The 25174-nt window shown below is 42.6% G+C and overlaps 1 protein-coding gene across 2 annotated transcripts in view; it reads right to left on the bottom strand.

Annotated features, from left to right (window-relative positions):
• Positions 1-25174, bottom strand: part of ERN1 (endoplasmic reticulum to nucleus signaling 1) — a 617499-nt gene that overhangs the window by 474789 nt on the left and 117536 nt on the right. The window lies entirely within an intron of this gene.

The following is a 25174-nucleotide window of genomic DNA, read 5'->3' on the forward strand; positions in this document are numbered from 1 at the left end:
CACATAATTCTCGCCAAGTCCTCGTTGACTGCATTAAATTAGATCACAAAGATAAGATTGTCTGGCTGTGTTACATTGGAAAATCCTTTGCAGTTCCACATGCATTTTACTCACCTCTTGAAATTGATGGTAACTCGAGGACCCTCATACGCTCCCTTTTTCTAACCAAGAATTTAAAATGGCCTAATAAGTCACATTTTATGGACACCGTACGCCAACATATGGAAATTACATCCACCAAAAGTCCTGAATCATATTTAGTCTGGATCTTCAATCAAGAGCATAGATTTTACTTAACTCGTTTTAGGATGAGTGCAGTTCACTTTTTGGGCCGCTTTACCACAACAGGGCACTTGGTTCTTTTCCCTGCACAATTGTCCTTACTTAGTTCTCTTCCCTGCTCTGTTGTCCTTGCAATAACACCAGTCCCCAATCTCTTATCCATCCTATGTTTTTTATATTTCCCCCACAGTTACATTTTTACACATCAATAAATCCAGGTCGGCTAGTCTGAGCTTAAAATTTCTGCAGTGTTTGGTTAGCACTGTCCTGTTTTTTTGCACCATTGATGTATTGTTGCACTGCTTGTATTTGAATTATATGTTTTTACCTGCGGTTGCGGCCGGCAACATTAACATCTGGTGAAGCGTGATGCCCAAAGAACTCACCAGAAGTAGGATGCTGGCCACAAGGTCCAGTCGCCGTCTCTCTTCTTCTGGCGCTCTCAGGAAGAAAGGGAGGGACTTCCTCCCTTGTGCCAAGCGATTCCAACCAATCCTGGAGATGCAGCGCAGCTCCAAGACTGGTTGTGGTTGAAGCAGGCTAACCTAGTGCTTATTTTGAGTCTGGGGCCTGCAGCTGCTATCCCTCAGCGGTTTCTCAGCCTTGGGAATGCAGGCTCCGAAGTGCGCAGGTCAGATTGGTTGGCTGTAGACAGCTGGCCAATCATTCATACGCACTGGCAGGGGACTGACATAATAGTGCAATTGCACCAATCAGACCTGCCCTCGCGCTGTAGCAGCACGAGCTTGCAACACATGACACAATGGCATGCTGGCAGCAGGCGGAGCGACTCTCCTCCGCCATAACGGGGAAGCTGCCGTTGTTTTCGTGTTTATATTGAGAGTTTGTACTGCCAGCATTTTATCTGCAACTTTTTACTGTGTTGTCGTCTTTTATGGCCATGTTAGCCGAATAAAGTATTCTGACTGACCCTTTAAAGAAATGGTATTTAAATTCGCTCCAAAAAATGCACCGTAGTTTAAGAAAACTGCCTGTTTAACTTGCATCTTTTTTGCTTCAATTTGGAAATATCTGGTTACATTTTATTTTGAAAGAAGTCACAAATCTTGCTTCCATTATTCTGCATGGATTGTCTGAGAGCATTCTGGGAGCATTACAAATGGCTACAAATTTGTGGATGGGTTTGCAAGTCTGTGCAACAATTTCACTATATTAATGTCTTATGAAAGTAAACTATAGACCTTATTTTGATGGGAGTTATAGGCTCCAAGCAACTACACATCTTCGATTGGACTGAGGGCATCCATGCACTTTTCAATAGAGCTGAAATACTTCCACAGGCAGAGTACCACTTCTAAGTAAGCAGAACGTACTCCACCTGAGTGCGTGCCTGCTCTTCTGGCTTTTGCAACATCGGTCTTTGTAACCTCTTAGGACAAAGGCCCTGCATGGCCTCCAGCTTTGTCTTTACCGAGCTAGATTGATGCCCTGTGTCCTTCTGACGTCAAAGTCAATCCCTTTACTTATTCTGAACCATCACCTCTGCACAGTGAATACAGCCAGAATCTTATACTGGTAAATAGTCACTCCCCTATTTAAACATGCCTGATAGTTCTGCTGAGTTCCTATGGTGTGTACTTATTTTTGTATTTTTTGTGTATTATTGTTGAGGTACAAATTATAGACATGCCTTGGGGGTCCTCGGCTTCCAGTTGTGATTCGTTGGGGTCTGCAGAAGTCAAAAGTTTAAGAACCACTGTTATAGAATATTCATATTTGGAATTTCCAGTGAATGGGGAGAAAGGACGGTTACAAGCAGGTTTCCATCCCTCGGCTATTGAGCAACAAGGACCTTTTATCATATGTAGAACTTGCAACACATGGGGTCTCATTTTCCCATGCATCGTTTTTAACCACTCCTCCATGCTTTACCTGCTGGGTTCTTTCAAGACTTTCTGCACTCCAAAAATGTCTACTTAATCTCCTCACTTGCAGTGTCTAGATATAATGCATTAGTTTACATGCCATAAAAGATGAGATTGTCGCACAGAGCATGGTTATTCCTTGTTAATTTTGATACCCTTGTATGTTTTTCACGTTTAACTATTTGCCGAGTAACTATTTTTCAAAGACAAAGAAATCGGGATTTCTTTCATAGTTCAAATATTTTTCCGTTTTCTAGGCCCGATGCAATATTTTCAAGCAAAATAATTTATCAACATATTTCTTCAGATCCAACTTTTTGGGTGGAATTGTTGCGCATGTTTGATACTGCTTAAGTCTAAGCCTCATAACCACAGCACTGAGAAGGGACGTAGTCAAATTGTATGCCAAAAGAACTTGCACTTTCGGGTGGTGAAAAATAAACAAGTTGTGTCAACGAAAAGTAGACATCTAGGTAAAAAAACTGCACACCTGAGTTTCAATAGCCCTCATGTCTCATCGGTAACAACTCCCTTTTTTATATATAGGGGTATAATTAGGGCAGAGGGTAGCACAAACTATGAAAAATAATTCTTGCTTACAATTTACTCTAGGTGACCTACACAATATCATACTTATTCTGACGTTTGGATCTTCACACACATATACATTACATGTAACAAATATCAGATGAATGAGGGAAGAAACACACCAATAGAAGTTTGCAATTTGGTAATTTAAAGGAATTAAGTATTATGGGCTGTTGTAATACATAAATTCAAATGAACAAACAAAATATTGGTGACTTGTGGTGAAAAGGTGACATGTGATGATAGATAATATGTACAGTATATTTCAAATGCGGAAAAAGTGAATAAGTAAAACAAAAAGGTACACTTTTTCTTGTTATGTCTTTATGGTTTCTCACATATACTTAGCGATCCTATGTGAATTAATCTGTGATCAGAAGCATTGCGTAGACATATAAAGGTGCGTCGACGTTTCGACCCCGTGTACTGCACAAAATCTAATAAGCGTCACAGCGGGTCTACCTCAGGACAGTGGGGATGGGTATACAGCCCATACGCAGATTTATATTGCTATCTGCGAGCGCGACAGGTTTCTCAGTCAATTTGTAGTCCTATTTAACCAGGAGATGACCTAGAAGGTATCAAGGATCTGTGTGGTAAAAGGATTGTATCTTCATTGCATTGAGGATTTAGGCCAGTCACATGATTTACGCGATCTGTATTTCAGCACGTCTTGCCAGCTTAGAGCGTACATGTAATGTATAAGTGTTTGAACATCCTAAAAGAAGTTAGAAATTCCCGACAGAACCATTGTATTTATATAATACGCATACCCAGGTTCTGACGGCACCGGGTCACCCCATTATTTTTGCTAAATGTTTGGATCTTCACAACCTAACCTATTCATAATGAGCAAGTATTATCAAATGGAATAATCTACCTTGCACTAAACATCCTAGACTGAAGTTTCGGACTTTAAAAAAAACGGTTTGCTGCATGCTTCGCAAAACATGGAAAACTGAATCTTTGGGACAAATTGCGACCTGAAAAATCCATTAACACCTTGTTGTCTGCAAAGGTGTTTGTTAACTCCTGTGCCAGATTTTTTAATGGTTAGCACATACCTTGTTCAAACACTGGAGGGGCTTTTCCCTTAAGAACTATACCTCATTGCTCTAGGACATGCTTATCCTGCGACAATCCCACATTATGTGCTTTAAAGAGCCTGGGGTCTGTCAACACGTCCCGCTTTATTCATTGTCCAACAGTTCTGAGTCAGAAATAGGACTGATGCTGAATGCAGCCTAATTAACCCCCGCAAACCAATTACAAAATGTTGCCCAAGTGAATTCATCCAGTTGAACACCAAACTCCAGTCATCATTGTAATCAACATTTGTCAACCACCTTCAGATCTTTCAAATCCTCATTTAAAAGGTATCTTATAAAATTAACCTCCTGCAATTAATTTTTATAATTCTGGAACATCCGGAATACCATCCTGAATTGGGTCTAATAGGAAAGATCAGACAAATGTTTTACCTCAACAACTCTAGGTGTAATGTTCTACTTGAATTTCAAGTATTCTACATCTTACAAAATCACGCCTACCTAAATTTGAAACCCCTTCAGAACCCCTGCTAAAATCCAGATTTTCAATAAAAAGGTTTTATTCTTAAAATTAGTGACTGAATTATTCCACATTGAAGTCTCTTTGTACACCCCTTGTTAGGTCTCGCCTGAGCCAGCGCGCATGCGTTGCTCTGCGAGGCTTTAGTAAGGGCTTCAAAACTGAACACACGCTCGTGAGTGTGCTTTTTTTAATCCCCCCCCTATTGGCCTTTGCATGCGTCTTTCGATCGTGCCGTTTAATTGGAAACAGATGGCGGTCTAATCCTGCAGTGGCGGTCACAAGCACGTTCACACGCGCACCACTTCTGGGCTTGTTCTTGTCCACGTCCACAACATAGGATCACTGCTTGCAGCTCCGGCTCGGATCTTTTGATCAGACAGGCTCATTCCTTGAAGAGTTGAAAGCAGACTGTGCATTCACGCGTTTATCTGAGGTGCAGAAAAACGTTTTAGAAGAGTGTTTCAAAGCCGAATAACCTTCCTGACAAACACAGCTGGAGCTCCGGTTCGCGGCCACAATACGGGCTCTGGCCCCTTCGGATAGCCTGCCTTCTCTTGTTTTGTCAATTATGCCTCCATGTCATTGATGAGATTTGTTTTAATGCTTTTATTCAAAACAAAAAAAGTGCCCAGTTCTGATGCCGCCAGAGACCGTTTTCTTCTTGCGCTCGAAGCGTAGAACTTGAAACGCGTCTTTAAAGTCGACGCCTGGGTCTGTCGGAGGTGAGCCCGGAAACAGCAGGGGTGTTTGTACCGGTGCTGTGCGCGCCGCCCAGGAGTCCTTTTACCACTGCCACGCTTTCATACGGAAACTATTCTAACGTTTATGACTATCAGTGAAGATCCAGTGGTACAGAAAGGCGCTGCCATTGTCGATTTAACATCAATGGCCCATCCGGCCCCTTCTGATAACTTGTACTTTTAATTATTTTTCTTTAAGAAAAATCAAATGTTTATTTCTCGTTCCATTGGAGATCTCGTTCTTCCTAAAATTAAAAAGTCTTTAAATTCCACAGCTGTGTCAGTGAGCGTCAGTGGTGAGCCAGGGAGCAGGATTAGTTTTTGACCCTGTGAATTTTGCAGCACCCACATACCATCACCAGACATGACCCCTGCCCCCCTATTCCCCCGTGCACTTGATGTCTCAATTCGTCCATTTGTTTGGATGCTAACACGACATCCAGTCAGTGCGACTGTGAAATGTCAGTGCTTCATGGGGGGGTCCATCTTAAACTGTATTTCGGATCGGACCTTTTCTTAGCATTCCTTTCTCTTTTTGATGGTTGATTTTAATGTCAGATTCATTTTGAATAAACCATTTATTTTGAATTTAGTTAGACTGTGTAACATGGCGCTTTGTTTTGTATTTAGTTAAACTGTGTAACATAGCGCTTGCAAGGTTGTGCCTCTCGCACTGATCTGTGTGAGTTCTTACCGACCGAGGGGGGCAGCGTCAGCTCTGCTGCCGGTGGCGTCTACTTGCCCCTCTCTCTCACAAGGTACACAGAGTCTACGTCCCTCTCTCCATCTCTTTCCTCCCTCTCTAGCTGTTCATCTCATATTCTCCTGTTTCCCGCTCGCTCGCTGTCGTGCTCCCTCTCTCTCGGTCTCTCTTTCACATTGTCTCGCTCCTTCTCTTGATGTGCGTGTCTCTCTCTCTTCCTCTCATCCCTTTCCATTCTGCTTTCTTTCCTCTCTTTAACTCTTGTCCTTTTCTTCGTTCTCTCTATCTCCCCTCTCACTTCATTTCTATTTCTCCTTCTTTTTCTTACTCTCTCCGTCCCTTCCCCTCTCCCTCCCCTCCCATCTCCCTCTCATCCTCTTCCTCTCTCTATCATCCTCTCTCTTCCTCTCACCCTCTTCCTTCCGCTCTCCCTGTCCCTTCCTCTTTCCCTCCACCTACTTTCCTCCCTCCCTTCCTCTGTCTCTTCTCTCTCGCTTCTTCTTTCCTTCCCTTAATCTTTCCGTTCCTCCCTCTCCCCACCTCCTTCCCGCACTCCATCCCACCCTCTCAGTCCCTCCCTCCATCAATCCCTCTTTCTGTTCCTCCTTCTTTCCTCCCTGCCTTTCTACGTCCCTCCTTCTCAGTCCCTCCTTCTCTCAGTCCCTCCCTCTCTCCTTCCCTCTCCCCCCTTCCTCTTTCCTTCTCTGTTCCTCCCTCTCTCCCCACCTCCCTCCCTCTCTGCCTCCTTCTCTGTCCCTTCCTCTTTCTCTCCCTGCCTCACTCTCTCCCTCTCTCCGTCCCTTCCCCTTTCCCTCCCTTCCTTTCCGCTCTCCATCCCTCCCTCCCTCACTCCATACCTCCCTCTCCCTGCCTCTCTCCGTCCCTCTGTCCCTCCCTCCCTCTCTCTCTCTCTCCCTCCCGCTCTCCTTCCCCCTTTCCTCCCTCCTTGGTTATTGGATTTGTATTGCAGAACTCACCAGGGTGCCTCATGGTGATAAAACAGTGTTTAGTGCAAAACATCAGGCAGGGAAGTCATGCCCCCAAGCTTATTGGTTGTGCTCAGTTCACATGAGCAGCTCAGTTAGATACAGTGCCTTCCATAGCCCTCTGGAATGCTTTGTCCCAAATTTCTAACACCATAGGGTAAATTACACTCCCAGCCAGATCTGTGTTTTTTCGGGGGGGGGGGGGGGGAATTGTGTGTTTCACCTTTCGTGTTCGCGCTTTCACAAACACACATAGCCAAATGTATACACCAGTGCCCGTATTCACATACTCACAATTACATGCACACACATACTTCATGTATAAAAACAGTACACAGCAGATTAAAGTAACAGAATACAGGAGAAGAGCCTCAATCGTATGTCTTCAGCTCATCAAAGATAAACTTTTGTATGGTTTAGTTCTTTCTCGGTCAATCTCTCCTGGCTAAACTGAGTAGCACCGGGGTTGCTTATTTTTTAAAGTATAGGCAAGATGCTAAGTATGCCTGAACAACGAACCAAAGTTTTCATATACAATAAAAGGGCCCATACTATCAAACTGGACACAAAACATTTTAAGAATAAAACATGTTCACAAGGGTTCTTTCATCTTCAAATTGGAGTTGCAAAGTCACTCTTCAAAGAATACAAAATCAAGCATCAGATCTGCCTCAACCTCTCAAAACGGAAGGCACAGCTTAAAGACATAGGCAAAGTCAATATCTCAGGCTAAACACTTATAAGGTCCCAAAGACGAGACCTATTGGCCATAAGTTAAGTACTAGTGTAAAACCAATGAAAAAAAACAGTACGTTTAGCCATTCTCTGGCTGAAATTAAGCCCTTTTGAAAACAGTGTACTTGGGGGCGGCGGTAGAAAAGAGGCTTAGGAAACTTATTTCGAGGCTCTCCAACATAGTCCCGTGCGAAAGGAGGGTAAAATGATTATCATATTTTGACCCACAATAGCACCAAAAGGATTACTACTCTCTATCATGTTTATTGCAATGCCACTTCCATTTTCACTGTAATGCTGTTTGTACATTTGCTGTAAACTGGTGAAGCTGGTAATATCTGATAAAAACGTCTAGCCACATACCTTACAATTATCTCCAAGTATAATTACACTGTACTAAATACAACATACATTCCCCATAATACAACTCAATACCACATATTTCCATGACAAATAATTAAACTCTACTCCATGCAACATAAATACACTTCACATAACACACAGTACCACGTATATTTACACATAACATACTTACACTCTACTCCATGCAACATAAATACACTCCACATAATACCACTCAATGCCACACACATGCACACCATATAATAACACTATATTCAACGCAACATATATAACTCTACATAATACCACGTACTACCACATAATTACATGTCACATAAAAACACTATTAAATGCAACACAAAAACACTCCACATAATAACACTATGCCACATAAATACATAACATATAATTACACTGTACTTAATACAACATATATACACTCCATAGAATACCACTCAGTGTGCCAGTTACACAACACATAACACTAAAATAAATGCAATTTTAATACACACCACATGCCACTAAATATTAGATAATTACAAAGTACATATTTACACTCTACTCAATGCAACTTAAATGCACTACACATTACCACTCAGTACCACATAATTACAAGCCACATAATTACACTCTACTCAATACAACATAAATACACTCCACATAATACCACGCAGCACCACATATTTACACACCATATTACACTACACACAATGCTACATAAAAACACTCCACATAATACCACACACTTACACAAAATTACATGTCACATAAATACACTAGTAAAAGCAACATAAAACACTCCACATAACAGTATGCTACATAAATTCACACCACGTAATTACACTGTACTCAATGCAACATAAATGCACTACACATAACACTCACTATAGCATAGGTACACACCACATAATTACACTCAACACAACATAAATTCACGCCACATACCACTAAGTACCACATAATTACAAGCCACATAATAGCTCTACTCAATGCAACTGAAATGCCCTACACATATTACCACCAAGTACCACATAATGACAAGCCACATAATTCCACTCTACTCAATACAACATAAATACACTCCACATAATACCACGCACTAACACAAAAATACATGTTACATTATTACACTCCATTAAAGGCAACATAAAAATACTCCACATTATAACAATATGCCACATAAATACACGCCACATAATTACACTGTACTCTATGCAACATAAATGCACTCCACACAATACCACTCAGTGACAGTACACGCCACATAATTACACTCAAATCAATACAACATAAATACACACCACATACCACTAAGTACCACATAACTAAAGTCACATAATTACACTACTTAATGCAAATTAAATACACTCCACACATTACCAATAAATACCACATAATTACAAGCCACATAATTACACTCTTCTCAATGCAACCTCAATACACTACACATATTACCACTCAATACTACTTACTTACAACAATGCTCTACAACTTAGCCAAAAATTCTGCCTAAACACATAAGGTCCCAAAGCTGAGACCTATTGGCTATGCCAATGCTTGTTTTAAATTGCACTTTAAAGGTTTGACTTCAGTTGGACCTTGTAATCTTAGAATGCTTTTTTAAAAAAAAGACCTTTTTTTTAATTTTATTTTTTTAAACAAGGCCTTCTACCTCAGTTGTTCTAAAAAGGACACATAATGGTACATTTAAATATTGCAATGCAATTTCTCAAAACCTGTAAAAGTTGGCAATATATGCTGCCCTAAATACTTTGACATTAAAAAGGTACACAACAACTTGGGAAAGGTATTTAGCAATTTGGAGTACACTGACCTTTGCCCACTAGCATACATTTTGGGAATCCCACCTTTTAAAATCAAACTCAAGTTGTTTTATTACAGGAAGAAGTCTTGATTGCAATACATGTGAAATATTTCTGTGAAATTATTTTTTTATTTTTAAATCTCACACTCTACTCCTCCCCTTTCATCATTGCAGATTATCTCACAACGTGGTCAGCTGCAACAGTTTTAGAAAATAACATATTAAAAAAAGGTCTTTCAAGACATTTCAGGCCTTAAAATACACAAAAGACCATGTGAAAATAACAGCAACACAACAGCCACATCCGCATAGTTAATTCTTACAATGGTTGGTTTGTGTCTTAATAGCGAAGACCAGTGATTCTAGCAAGATATTAAGTAAATAGTGAGAAAGAGTGCATCCCTGCCTAGTACCACAACAAAGTTTACACTCATCCGAATTCTTCTGATTAAGTGACATCACAGCTCTTGCTTTACTTTGTAAGGAGTTAACTATTTTAGTTCCAAAAAACAAACTTTGGAGTACTCATTCCACATAAGACCAGCTGCCCTAGTGACATATTTTCTCTGCATCTGTACTAGGAGCATACAGGATTATGTGGTATCTCAATTCCCATCAATTATTTCGCCTTTGTGTTATTTATCATTTCTAGTCAATGGTCTACTGATCTAGTTTACATTTTCTTATCTACCTCTTTGCTTTGAAGGAAGTTCGACATGACAGTGATTAAATGGGACGAAAGCGATCACTTCCCATTATTATTAATATTAGCCATTAATAAGGACGAAGACCATCACACAGAAACTTGAGGCAAGAAGTATCTCAGAACAAAAGGGTAAAATGTTATGTGACACCCAAGCACTTTTAGTAAGCTGAAAGCAGCATGAACTCACAGAAATGATATTTAGTTAATTTATAGAAGCTATATATCATTTATGGGAGCTTCAACGGATGTCAAAATATTAAACTGGACAGAAATATTTACAGATGTAAAATTATTTCTGCTACCCAAGCAAGTTCAGATTAAGTATTATAAATTACTCCAAAGCAGGATGGTTCAGTACATACTTGAAAAATGCATTGGCGAAATATATGCAAAGAGATATGTGCAGTTATTACAGACACCTTGACCAAACCATTTACATCAGCTCATGAATATAAAGGATTACAAAAAATTGGTATGGGTAGAAAGGACTGACACTTAACATCTTTGGGTTTTAGGACAAGTTGAATGGGAGAAATGCAATTAACTCAGTCTGTGGACACCATTTATAGATCATTTGAAGTGGACTGCTTTGAGGAGCTGGGTGTTTAACCCTTAACTTTAGAAAAACAAGCATTGGCATAGCCAATAGGTCTCGCCTTTGGGACCTTATAAGTGTTTAGCCATGCAACAGTTGCATCACTAAACACTTATAAGGTCCCAAAAGCGAGACCTATTGGCTATGCCAATGTTTGTTTTAACTGCTGCAATCTATTGAAGCCTCACGGAGAACATCAAAGCGGCCACGAAAGTGAAAGTAATCGCGGTAAAGCGCGACGCGCGCGCCCGTGCACATGCACTGTAGCTCTAGGCTGGCCTGGTGGCACTTTTTGGAGCCCTCACAAAATGTCTCGCCAGACCAGCGCATGCGCTGGGTCAGGCGAGACCTAACCACAGTGAGCATGCAAATTGTGCTTTGGATTTAGCAAAGGACAAATCAAAAATTGTTACAGGTAAGGAGACAAATTGTGGAATCGGGTGCAAACAGAAAACCAAGGTCTGTTGTAAGTCCCAGTTAAAACAAGCATTGGCATAGCCAATAGGCCTCGCCTTTGGGACCTTATAAGTGTTTAGCCATGCAACAGTTGCATAACTAAATACTTATAAGGTCCCAAAAGCGAGACCTATTGGCTATGCCAAGCGGCCGCGAAAGTGAAAGTAATCGCGGTAAAGCGCAGCGCGCGCACACATGCACTGTAGCTCTAGGCTGGCCTGGTAGCACCTTTTGGAGCCCTCTCAATAAGTCTCGCCAGACCAGCGCATGCGCTGGGTCAGGCGAGACCTAAACATGGTTTATGTGGCTTACTCCATTATACAATGCAACTTGCTCAAACTTGCCTGATTCTTGGAGGGGCTCCAATATACAAGAAAGCTAACAAACAAGACACTGCAAATTCTTGTCTCATAGCGCTAATAGATGTTGAGGCCAATATCTATGCAAATTTTCTACTGAATTACTTGGAAGAATGGGCTAGTGAAAACAAGCTTCCCCCAATGCATTACACACGTTTCAGTTCAAACTGAAATACTATTGATAAAAAACCGCCTGCTCCCATTCTTGTCTTTCATTATGCCGACGCCATCAGGCCTAAACTGTATGTCCTTTATAGATTACAGCACAGCCTTTGGTGGCAGGATCAGAGGAATACAGAGGCCGAAATTAATGGCCTGGTGACTCAAAATAGTATTGCTTAAAGCAATACTGGCCATGTATAGTGAGGCATGGGCACAAGTAAAACGTGGAAACGGAACTCAAATATTTGGCTAATTTTTAACAACAAGGGATTAAAACAAAGATGCATCATGGCTCCTTTGCTTTTCAGTGCTGTCCAAAGCTAGGGCATTTCCACTAAAGATATCCGGCCATCATCTTCAATTACTGCAGTATGCAGCGGACACTGCAATTTGAGATTGTACACTTTTGACCTTAAAAAATACAACATAATCATTAGATGCATTTCTTGCCATAACTGCACCAACAAACTAATTTTTAACTATAATAAAACGAAGGTTCATCTTTTAAAAAATAAAAAAACAAAAGCTTAAAGACTGGGTTCAGAGTATTAGTCAGGAGCAGGTTTATACGGCTAGTACAAACTAGGCATATGAGTTTCAGATCTCTTTTCTTATCTCCCCTTTCCATGCCATCATCTGGTGTAAGAAAATGGCTCTTTATGCACGATCACCCCCATTTCTTGTTGACTACTGCTGCTGGTTTATTTTAACTGTGCACTGGAACTCTGCTAACCAGGCCCCAGGGCATGTGCTCTGATCATTAAAACATATAAAAATGTGCTAAACCCTTAATTGACATAGTTAACTATTCTATTTAACTTGTCTGTAAGTCCCTAGCGTATGTACAAAGGTACCCTTCATCTTGGCTGATGTGACGAGTCATTGCTAGAGCCACAACCTCCCCATAATGCCGCCCATCATTTACGAAGCAGGAGTGCATCCGCACATTGGGCGCGCCAAAGGCAAGCCCATCTGTGCCATGCTCCAGAACCCCAGAGCATTTAGCACCAGAGGAGGCACCACAGAGCCTGAAGAATTCTGGTAATTCATCTAGCTGCTCTCCATTTAATATCAGCGGAATCTGTCAGAAAGGGGGACTGATCTGTATATCATGCAGGTTTGCAACTAAGGCTGTCCACCCGTTTTCAGACTAACTCAATAAGCCTCATACTGGGATAGGGAGTGGAAGAAGGCTAGCAGTCCTAAAGAAGAGACGTTTAGGGGTTTTCTGATTGATGCTAGGTCCCGAATTAAAACAAAATAGATTTTGCAGAATTTTTCATGGCGCAAGATCCTGATTGTTTGTTAGCTACGGAGACGTAGGCCTGAGATTCCTCAGGCTCCGACCTAGTGGACACCATCCCCATGGGCTTCATGATACTTCGGTACAACAGAGAAAAATAGACTAGAAAGAGGTCTTGCAATTATTCATAAAGATCGAATTAATTGTTCAATGAAACCCATATGGTGCACAATTCCCAGCCAGGTTTTACGCTTCACATCAAAAATTCAGCACACAAAATCCTTCACAGGCATTCTGGTTTACAGACCTCCAGGTCCGAGGTCGACTTTTACCCTAGATATCGGTAGATTGGTTATAACTCATCTAGAGAAACCAAATTTCACTATACTGGGGGAGATCACTTTTCATTTAGAGGATGTCACATGAAAAGAATAGGTGTCTTTTATTGACATGTCTTGTTTTGGTCTCTTCAAACTGGTTACTGCTCCTACACATAGCACGGGTCACATACTGGATGGAATCTTCACCAATGATCCACTGCTACAAATAAGTGAAGTGCTTCCTCCTAGCTGGTCGGACCACTATGCAGTTGGTTTCATGCTCTCCTGGAAATCCACATATGAAGACTCTCATAAGGCTAATAGAGTGGGATTGGAAGGGTCTGTCAGAGGACTTCTTTTCCACTGCCCTTAGAATTTGTAACAGGACTGACCCTGATGATGTTAGTAGAGTTCTCATCCTGACTTACGTCTGCCTTGGTTGCTGATTTTAAGGCACCTTGTAGACAGAGGGAGCTACCAACAGCCCGTGGTTCACTGACCTGCTTAGACCAGCATCATGGTGGCGGGAATGAGTCTGGCGAAAAAAAATAAGATTCTCAGGGAAAAAAAAACATATACAGAGCTTTGAATAGGGATTACAAATTAGCAGTTAGAGAAGAAAAATCTAATCTAGTTTTTGTACCAACAAAATAAACGTCACTAATTCCTCTAGGGAATTGTTCAAAGTGCTAAATCTTATGTCCTCCCCAAAAAATCTCAATAACACGAATGGATCCCAGGAGCTCACTATTTTCAATCAAATCTCTTAACCATTTATTCCGAATTTGACTCCAGAAGTAAAGAGACACAGAATTCCGTAGACCCTGATGCACAGACGAACCTAGATCACACGGAAAGTAGAGAGGGAAATCGCAGAGAAGGAATTCATACTTACCTCTTCCGCACATATATCGGATGATCAAACAGAAAACTATCTTCCTAATTTCATGTCAGGGTCTACTTTTGACCCCTGTCCACCTAAAACTATTCAGTTAATAACCAGTATATTTGCTGCCCCTCTGGTCTCAATCATGAATAGAGCTATTACCACAAGCTGGTACCCACGACTGTGAATAGAAGTAGCAGTTAGACCTCTGCTAAAAAAAAAAAAAACTAATCTGGACCGCAACGATGAAAATAAATTAATCGGCCCATATCTTTGCTCCCATCTCCCGCAAAAATCCTTGAAAAACACCTGAATGTCAAGCTCATGTCCTTTTTTGAGGAACATGAGATATTGGACACCTCCCAATTTGGCTTCAGGAGCTGCCATGGCACGGAACCCGCCTTGGCATCAGCAGTGGATGGCAGAATGCTGGCTGATAAGAGTCAAGCTGCGACACTGTTCATATTGGATCTGTCCACAGCCTTTGGAACGACCTCCCAGACTTAATCAATAGCCCGGCTTAGCACATTTAGGCATTAAAGACTCAGCCCTGAAGCTTCTGAAATTTTTCCTACCAGAGAAATCACAAATAGTAACTTACAGTCAATTCACAAAAAATTCCTTTGCTCTGCAGTATGGAGTACCTCTGGCATCTTCCCCAAGTCCAACACTGTTCAATCTATATGGATCCCCGCTGGCCAAACTGATTGGGTCCTTCGGCCTACAAGTTCTTTCATATGCAGATGACACGCAGGAAATTGTGTCAATTATGGAAGATGACATTTCATAGCCACCAACTGCATGAAGGTAGTTGCCAATTTAAAGATAGTTAATTGTCTGAAATTGAGCCATTATTTTTGAAGGTCAATCTTCAATTTGGAATAATAACTGGTGGCTAGATGCACTGGGAACCATGCCTTTACATACCAATTCTGCAAAAAATGTGTGTCCTGTGTGTCAGTGGATCAACACCTGTGACCCGAACCTCAAGTTCACTCATAATGTCCAGCGGCACAACATGGTTTTCTTGGATCTAGAGATCATGGCTGATAATGGAACACTTAAAAGCAAAACACATTTCAAACCTACAGCCCGTAATTCATTGTTATACTATTCTAGTTTTCACCCAAGAACATTACGTGAAAACCTCCCTTATGGCCAATTTCTGCGTTTACGCAGGAATTGTAGCGATGTACATGATTTCAAAGTTCAGGCAAACGCCCTTAGCGTCAAGTTACTGCACCAAGTCGATCCCAAAAAGGCAAAAGCACAAAAACGCGCCTGCAATTAGAATTGAGAGGGCCTACTTGAGACTATTGAATGCCCTGACGTTTCCATTACACTCACCTGTGTGGTTACACACAACTATGCCTCAAAGTGTCTCAAATCATCACAAAAACTGGAACATTTTGCACACAGGGAAAGTAAAGTGGGAAAAACCCTTGCTATCTTTTAGAGAGTCCAGATCCCTAAAAGACACCCTTGTATCCACACGCCCCAAACAACCTCCCCAATCTAACAACACAGTTCAGAATGCATGGGGCCTTCCGAACATAGTGGGACACTACCCATGCGGAAATTGCAGTGTTTGCCACATTACTGAAACAACCAAAAGTCTATCACTAGAACAAGGCAAAACCTGGGTTATCAGGAAGCACACTAACTGCAATACTGCACATGCCATCAACCGCATCATCTGCCCCTGCGGCCTCACGTACATAGGCATGACCAATAGAAAAGTGAAGACATGCATTTGTGAGCACTGTAGCACCATCTGCTGCAAGAAAAACACCACCATGATGACCAACCATTTCCTAGAGGCAGGGCACACCACAAATGACATGCGGAGGGTTGCAATTGGAACCGACCACCCCCAACATCCAAAGTCGCCTACTGGAAATAGAACAGCGATGGATTTATCGGTTATCCAGCCATCTGACTGGTTTAAACGATAACATCCCATGGAACTCCCTCAGCAAGTAACTGACATCACCCAGTGCATTGACTTTAGCCACTCGCATCACACTGGGATTGATTCCTACAATGGTCACTTAGCATGTCCACACGGCTTTACAATTTTGTAGACCAGCCCCAAGGCACCCATGTCCTTCGCTCTCTCGTACCAAACTGATTCCTCCTTTGTACTTCTTTCAGCCATCTGGCTTCTCCTGATGAATCTCATTTTGACTCAACTAAATGTCATAAGGCGCATACTTAATCATAGCGCGCACCATTTTGCTTTACTAGCTCCAGATTTGCCACACGTTCGCCCTTTGGGCTTTTTAACTCGCCCCATTCTTATGTTTACAATTGATTGCATCAACATCCTTCACAATGGTTTACCGCCATAGCCCATTCTTAGGATGCCAACATCAATAATGCGCTCCTTTCTTTAACGCGCTCCTTCACATTGAATCCTGTTTTTAGGAGGTTCCCGGCACTAATTATACGGCTAATAAGGGAATTTTCACATCACTCAATATGGCGCCCACACGAGAGGTAAGCCCATAGAGAGCGCTCTAGCTGTTTCTCCGAAGGGCGTGCCCACACGCCGAGGCTTTCGTTATTTGGTCCCCAGCACCGACACAACCGCCAGCAGCTGGGAGGCCGAAGTATGTTGTAGTGGGACATCCGTCTTCACGAAGTAAGATGCCACAGCCGATGAGCACGCGATGCTCAGCGCATTCACTTACCTTTATCGCAGATATGCTCAGACACGTATACGACTTCCGTATACAGTTGCGCTACTTGCCTTGATGTCTCTCATCGCTTTTCCCCATAACCCCTTGCCAGAGAGTGTGCCTACAGACGATTCCCCTCCCGGGCCCTAAAACGCTGCCAAACACTTTATTCCAGTGTAATTCCGTTCACCTTTTTTTTTTTTTTAAACGCACTTTTTAACCACACTTTTTTCAAATATGCATGTTTTCTTGCAATCAGCTGCACGTTGCAATCATTGCCGGTCATTTGTGCCACAGGCAACACACCGGCCACCTTGGCTACCATGAAGCCTACCACCTATACGGCAGAGATATTCTGCAACCAGTGGACATGCAGGACGACGATTGCCCCACATGATGACATCCTTAGCATGCTGCATGTTTTCCACAGTACTCGCTATCATCACATCATTGCTGACTAGCAGGCTATTTTTTCACATGGTATAGCCGATTTATCTGCTATATGCTAATACAATTTAGAAGTACTTCTTCCACCAGGCTACAAGGACTCACTACTGTGCCCACTATATAGACATACACATGATCACGCATAAGATTGCATTTTATGTTGATTCTTTATGCCTTTATGTGTTTTGTCTTGTCTCTTTTCTTACAGGTTCCAACAAGTGGGGTCGTAAGTATCAACTCTTCTCACTTTTTCCAACACACCTTAGCGCGTGTTGAGATTTTTAATACTCACGTGGCCATATTTTGCCACCCACTCACCTTTTTTCAGATGGTCCTGACGAAAGCCCCCTCCATTCTCTTTCTGGGGCTGAAATATGTAGACCTAACACAGACAACTACAAGTCAAAACAACTCCACTAGTTGCGCTCTTGGATTTTAACATATCCTGGGCCGCCACAAATAAACACATTTGGCAAGGATTCCCAGAGAGATCTTTAACCTGCACATCTCACATCACACCAACACACCAAACCAGCACAACCGGGCGGGATTCGCCACCCGGTTGGTACCCCAATGATGAAGCATGACACCAACCAGGTTGGTGCGTGAGGGGTCTTTTAAAAAACCCTAATGGTTCTGCAGCACTGTTTACTACCACAGTGAGTCCAAAACCTTTTTCTCTTCAAGTGGTTACGTCCACATTGTTTGTACATTGAATTTGGGGATAGGGACGTCCCTTCGCCTTTCCTCGCTCTCCCCCCATTCTGGTTTGATACTGTCCTTGTGAATCAGCATCTTGCTTTTGATCTGCAAGTTATCCGAACTGTATCTACTTGCTTTAATATCAGGATATTCCGGAGAGTCTTTTCTTACATTCCGGTGCCAACTCGAAAAATCAGTTCTTCTGGCCCTGATTTCAACACAACTTAAATACTTCAATGCACTTTACCTAAACCTCAATAAATCATCTCTTAACAAGCTGCAAACTGTCCAGAATGCAGCACCAAGGCGGATATTTGGTACCCCCAAATTTTTGTCAATCTCAGAGAAGCTGATTGAGATTCACTGGATTCCAGTCAGGAAGTGAATCATGTTCAAGGCTGTGTATCACACTCAAGGCTTTACATAACTCAAGGTCTAAAGCCATCAGGGCAATGTTCCACTGGTATGTGCCGAACAGGTCTCTCTGCTCAGCTAATCATAACCTGGTGGTGATCCCCCAATCTCAGAAAGCAAGATGGGGAGGTAGATTTTTCGATTGGCTACTGCCAAGCTAGGAAATCCCCTCCCAGTCACCTTACTAGTCAGAAAAACCATATGACCTTCTTAAAACCGGACATTTAACTTTAAAAGAGGTTTGGCTTTTAGTAAGGGAGCCCAAAGTGATAGTTTGTCCCTGTGATGCAGGTTGAGTATGGTCTCAGTGTCTTGATGCCTTCAGGAAATGGTGCGCTTTTACAAAACTATTTCATTTCATTACCCAGGGTCTGTTAAAAAGTCCCTAGCGGATTGCAGCACCCATTGTGCCACCAACTACAGTGACAGTGCAAACTTGACTGCCGGCCTATCACTGTAGCCTGTCTGTGCAGTTTTAAAAGTGCAAGTTGGACCTGGCAAACAAACCCCTTTTGACAGGCTTAAACTATTTTTTTTAAATGTGGTATTTAAAAGTGGCACATGACAAAGTTTAATGTTAATCATGAACTTACAGTGATACAGCCCCAAAAGCTTCTTTTTTTTCCTCACTGAACCTAGGTTACCTGTTCCATAGGAAAGCATTGGGATACAATATTAAATTAAAGAATTTTATCTCTTCCCTGCAAACAACTATAAAGTTAATTCTTAGATTAGAATATTTATCAATAGCCCAATTCACTGGTAAAGTCGGATTTGTAACAGATAGTCAAAAAAATGTACTGTTAGAAAGCTAACTTTTCCCTACCTATAGCCTCTAGCTGCCCATATACATGAGCTTTCTCCTGTCACACAGGAGCTGAATAGCACCCTTAATGAGGCGTGGACGTGCTCCCAGAGCCGAGTCCAAGGCCTTGCATGTATGGAGGTGTTTTGTTACTCTGGCAGGAGGACCATCCTGGCCGTACGCAGGAACTTATCTTCAAAAAGGAGCCTTCCCTGTCACAGGCAAATGTTAGCTGACATCTGGGCATGCCCTCTTGTGTCTAATCAGACAGGCACTAATACCAGTAAGAAAGGAGCTGCCTGAAGAACTAGTTTGAAGTGACCACAGAAGGGTTACTCATTTCCCGGCCACACCTCTAGGAGATGTGGCCCTGAAACTTTTCAGACACTCACCCACAGACACAGATTTGGGTTGAATCCCTCATCATTTTTTAGGTCACCTCGCCACCTCAGTTCAGTCCCAGCTTTATGCTCTCCATGCCACTGGAGTCAAGCTATCCTGGCTGATGAGGGGTGAAACCCCGAAACCGGTCCTAGGATGCTCGTTTTCAGTCCAGGGAGGGCCTGGCAGTTCGGGCTGGACTGTTCCCATTGGGCACAGGGTCAAGACTGATTTGCATATGGCTGGGTTCAAACTGAAATGGTATGGTAAGCAAAACTATGGATTTAGGCCCAGATCTCTGTACTGGGGTGAATGTATGACATTGTTCTGCATTCTGTCCATCAATTGTTCTTTTGTCACCCTGAGTGGGACGGGTATGCCCAGACGTGGGTCCCGTGCTCTCCATGCCACTGGAGTCAAGCTATCCTGGCTAATGAGGAGTGAAAGCCCGAAACCGGTCCTAGGATGCTTGCTTCCAGTCCAGGGAGGACCAAGCCTGGCAGTTCGGGCTGGACTGTTCCCATTGGGCACAGAGTCAAGACTGATTTGCATATGGCTGGGTACAAACTGGAATGGCACGGTGAGCAAAAAAACGATGGATTTAGGCCCAGATCTCTGTACTGGGGTGAATGTATGACATTGTTCTGCATTCTGTCCATCAATTGTTCTTTTTGCACACCTCTAGGGTGGGCAGATATACATAGGAAATGAAAGGTTTGCCCTCTTACTTTTAGGTAGGGGTACTATGGGACTGTCTGTGGTAAGGCACACAGGACCAGCTGCAAAAGGAGATAGAGCTACCCCAGGGAACTCTTCCCTATTGGTTATGTAGGGGTCAGACGCCAGGCATAAATGTGGCAAATCTGGGCATCCTCTTCACAACACTACTGGACATCTGAAAGACATAAGGTCTGCACCTGCTGTTGAGACCAGTGAAGGGAGGGAGTCTGAAAGGATAGACCTGCTCCCACTTGTACCCAGGGTAAAGAAGTGGGTTCCAAGGATCAGTGGGTTGATCTTCTGTTAAACACAATAAGCTGCTAGAAACCCCTTTAACCTGAAGCTGACCAGTTCCAACTGGATCTGCCCTGGTCCCTGCTGGTGGCTTCGGCTGGAGAGAGTGTTAACCTGCAAGTGCTGTTTCTAAGGTCCTGGGACATGTAGCTGTGTCGAAGTGCACTCCTCCTAACTTTCTGAAAAAACCTGGGACTTATAAACCTTTTGGCTCCAAAGACCTCTGGAGGACCTGGACAAATCTGGCAAGTCAATCCAACAAAGGTGTGTGGCCATTGGGCCAAAGATTAAGGATGCTTCTGATCAGAGAGCTTTTCCAGAAAGTAACTGTTTCTGTGGGAACCTGAAAAGAGGTTATCCAGCCTTGCAGGGCCCTGATTGGCTACATCTTGCAGCCTTGCCCCACTGGAGAATACAAGCTCAAAAAAGTGACTACGTTGAACGTAGAACTCTTTACGGGGTGAAGGCAGCAAAATAATCCACCCAGTGAGGGACCTTTCTTTGGAGAGCATTTTGAATTTCTCCTGCACTGTACTTTCCCTGCCAAATGTCAATGGATTCATCAGCACCTCTTCCGATGGCTATACAGCCTCATGGAGCCCTTCTCTGCCACAGCCTGGTACCTCATCAAGCAGAGGATTTTTGACTTCCAATTTAGAGACTAAATCAGAAGGTAAAATTTATGACCTGGTGGAATCAGGTTTCTGTATCCAACCCCAGCTCCATCGAGGTCAACCTCAAATCACTTCTAGGTACTGGACAATCACAGCCAGATGTCCAAGGTTAGTGCTTAAACTTTTGGCATTACTTTTATTTAATATTTAAAAAAAATCATATCTCTGGTTTCCCTTATTGGATTTTAGTCACTTAAGTAAAATTTTCTTCATTAAAATATTTTCTATTTTCATTATAGGAGTTGAATTTCTATTGTGTTGTGTTTTTGGCAATTGTGGTACTTCTAAATGTTTTACACATTTCTTTTACTGGGTTGCTCTGTTCCAGATCTACCATGGGTTGAGCTTAGGGAACCTTTCCATGACCTAACAAGATTAGTGACTTACTACTTGTGGTGGACTACTATTCACCCCAACTAATAATTCAATTACTCACACCTGGCAAAAGCAAAGAATGAACCATTGAAGATAAAAAGCTCCACGTTGATCTATGCTTTATTCCAAATAAACAAACTTGAGATTTTCAATTTCCCCTATTTTGGCAGCTATTAAAGCTAAATGTATACCAACTCTCACATACAGCCAACTGGAAATTTGATACCTGACTAGAACCATCTCAGTGGAATAGAGATAAAAAAAAAAAAAACTTCTCCCCCAAAAAAATAAGCATATTGCAAATGAGGTTGGAATTTGGCCTTTTGAAAATCTTGCAAATATATGAAATATTGATGTTTTTGCCTACAGAGAGTGGCTGTTGGGTCTCAGAGACCTGAGTTTGGAGATCTATTCAGCAAGATAATTGTGTTGTACTAAATTGGTGGGCCACAAATTTAGCAACAGCACTAGTACCTGGAGTTTCAAGAGGTTTGGGTTGCTGATACTAATCATATGCAATTTAAAAAAAATGTCTAAAGGATCAATTATTAATCCCCCCAAGATTAAAAGACTACACAGAATTTGCACAGAAGAGCAGCCATCGTGGTATGGGGTTAGGCTGCATAAAGGTTATATAGCCATCAACTTGAATTATGCATTAACAGTAAAGATAATGTCAGTGTGCTTTTTTACTTCCAGTCAATGAGGTTAAGGAACACAGATCTCAACATAATGGAGAAGTAGCTAAATGCCAATTATGTTGCAACCAGTGGGAAGATCTCAGACATGTTATTCACCTGCAAGCCACTTGAACCTGCACTTAAGAGTTTGGTGCAGGCTTCTATTCGAACAAAATGGGACAAGAACCCGGCAAGCAAATATTAGCTTGAGTTTCAACAGTTAAACTCAACTAACCCTTTCAAGGCTTGTAAAATATTTAACATTTTTTTCGAAACTTTTGAAAGAGATAGAATGCTTATACAATAAATGTTGTCAGCTGCTTTTTATGGATTTGAACTTTTATGTATTTTTAAATCTGAACTGATATGCTTCGTCATAGCTACATAACGTGATTAAACTGACATACTGTGTATTTTGGGGCAGGTACTATTGCAGAACGGGGGTATGAGCAAATGCTTTTAAATAATCGTGCAATAAACTATAACCGGACTTAGCTTAGCAATGATCTATAATCTTTCGTATAATTGGTCTGGCTGTAAATACTTACGTAAGAATTTTTAAATCAAAACACAGCAGCGAGATGGGTGAATGGGGTGCTCTAAACAGTATGGTTTATATTACAAAATCATGCATCAGGCCCTGGGCCAACATAAACAAACGTTTTCAAGTTGTTCCTTGGCAGACGTCTACCAATCTAGCAAATCAAGTTCCTCAACATTTAATTCTGATCGTGTAGCTCGTGTAGCTCTCCCCCCAGATAATTCAGATGTAGCTTTACTACCAACAATACCTTATTATTTTTAAAATTTATAAGGAGAACATGTTGAATACCGCAAATGCCATTTGGCTAGTCAGACAACTGACACGTTAACGTCGCAAACATTTAAATTTACAGCTACTTTGAGCAGGTGCCCGTTTTTAGGTCGAGGGACCATCCGGTCTGCCGAAGGCAGAACCGGAAGTCCGGAGATCTTATGTTTCTGAGAGTGGCTCTTTAGCCCGCCTCTCTTTTAGGCTCTCCTCCATTGGCTGGCTTCCTAAACGGAGGCCAGCCATTGGAGGAGAGAGCCGTCCCTCCAAATAGGCTCCGTCTTTTTCAGATTCGGGGGCGTGTTCCGTGCTCTTCTTTCCACTTTTTAGCCACGCCCTTTTTTAGGCGTGTTTTTCTCTCCTCCAGCCAATGGCAAGAGGAGAGAAAAAGAAACACGCCCCCCGAATCTGAAACCACCGCTGCGTTTCTCTGAGGCATTTCTGCTTCGCCTCGGAGAAAGTCGGTGGTGTGCTTGTTTAGCATGCAAGCTGGTTAATTATTCTTACAAACCAGGAGCAGTTAAAATGGAACGGCGTTTAAGGTGGCACGCGCCTGGCACGAGCAGCTCCGCCTGAACACAACGCCCTTCAAGTGTCCTTACTACGCACCGTAGGCCGCCCTACCCTGCTGCTCCTTCGAGAGACTGGATCTATTTCTTAAAATATTCCCGTTTGGGAATTATTAATCTTCCGTCATCTGTTATCGAGCGACGCTACCTAGAAGACAGTCTAGAAAGTCAGTCCATTGGAAGTGAGCGAGGACTACAATTCCCATGGCGCAGTTTGTTGTTGGATGAGAACACTGCACTGGAGACGGTTCTGCTGATATGGAGCCATCGGGTCTCTTCACACCTATTCCTCATGGCTCCATACCCGCGGGACGCCATCTGACTCCAGTCCATGGAGTGGGCGAATTCCCCCACTGTGATACGCATGGGTTTACATTGAAATATGAGTGTTTTACAGCCACCAAAGTTCTGCACACAGGTAGTGGCTGATTCATACGTTTTATGGGAACAGGAAAAACTCAAGGTCCCAGAATTCTCCGTGCGGGCTTTCTTTTACAGGCTAACTCGCATTCAGCTAAGCACCTCGTATAGAGCCGATAACAGTCTGAACAGGGACTGGCGGGGTCACGTTTGGTTTATACTCGAAACAAGGAACACTACAGGTCCCGGTATGCGCATACTGTCCACCTTGTGCGAGTCAATACCAACACAAGCTCACCAAAGACCCCCTCCCCCCTGCATGCATCTCGTACAAGGTGCAGCATTGAATAACCCTCTGTCATGTGACTCCTACTCCGATCCCTTGGGCAAAACTGCGATCTGAACCACCCGGCATCACTTGGCACTCTTCGCGCCAGTACGCAACGCCCTGGGTTCGGCGCCAGGTAGGCGAGTAGGCACCCATTTAACCCTTCTTAATAGAACGAGAGTGCATGGACTTCAGCTTCGCACTGATTGCCAAAATCTGGGCACATACCTACTGTGTGGATAGAGGGATAACAACACCACTTATTGTAATCTTTCATTGTGTTTGAAAGAAGGAAGCCAAAACCTCACTTTCTGGCGCAAAATGTCACGATTTGGACAACCCCGTACGAGTCCTTCCAAATATTTCTACCAAGCAAGTAGTGATGCCCAGGCTTGTCGCTGCCGTTACTCCTCGCTGGCTCTGAAAACTTTGGCGAGTGTTCAAGTACAGTATCGGAGCTTCCACAGTGCAGCTGTTGGAACCCTCTGAAGCCAGGTTTCGTAAGACCGGGATTGGGTTTCTCTCCTGCCAATCTTCCGGCGCGCCA

Source organism: Triturus cristatus, chromosome 7 (genome assembly GCF_964204655.1).
Source record: "Triturus cristatus chromosome 7, aTriCri1.1, whole genome shotgun sequence".
In the NCBI taxonomy this organism is placed as follows: domain Eukaryota; kingdom Metazoa; phylum Chordata; class Amphibia; order Caudata; family Salamandridae; genus Triturus; species Triturus cristatus.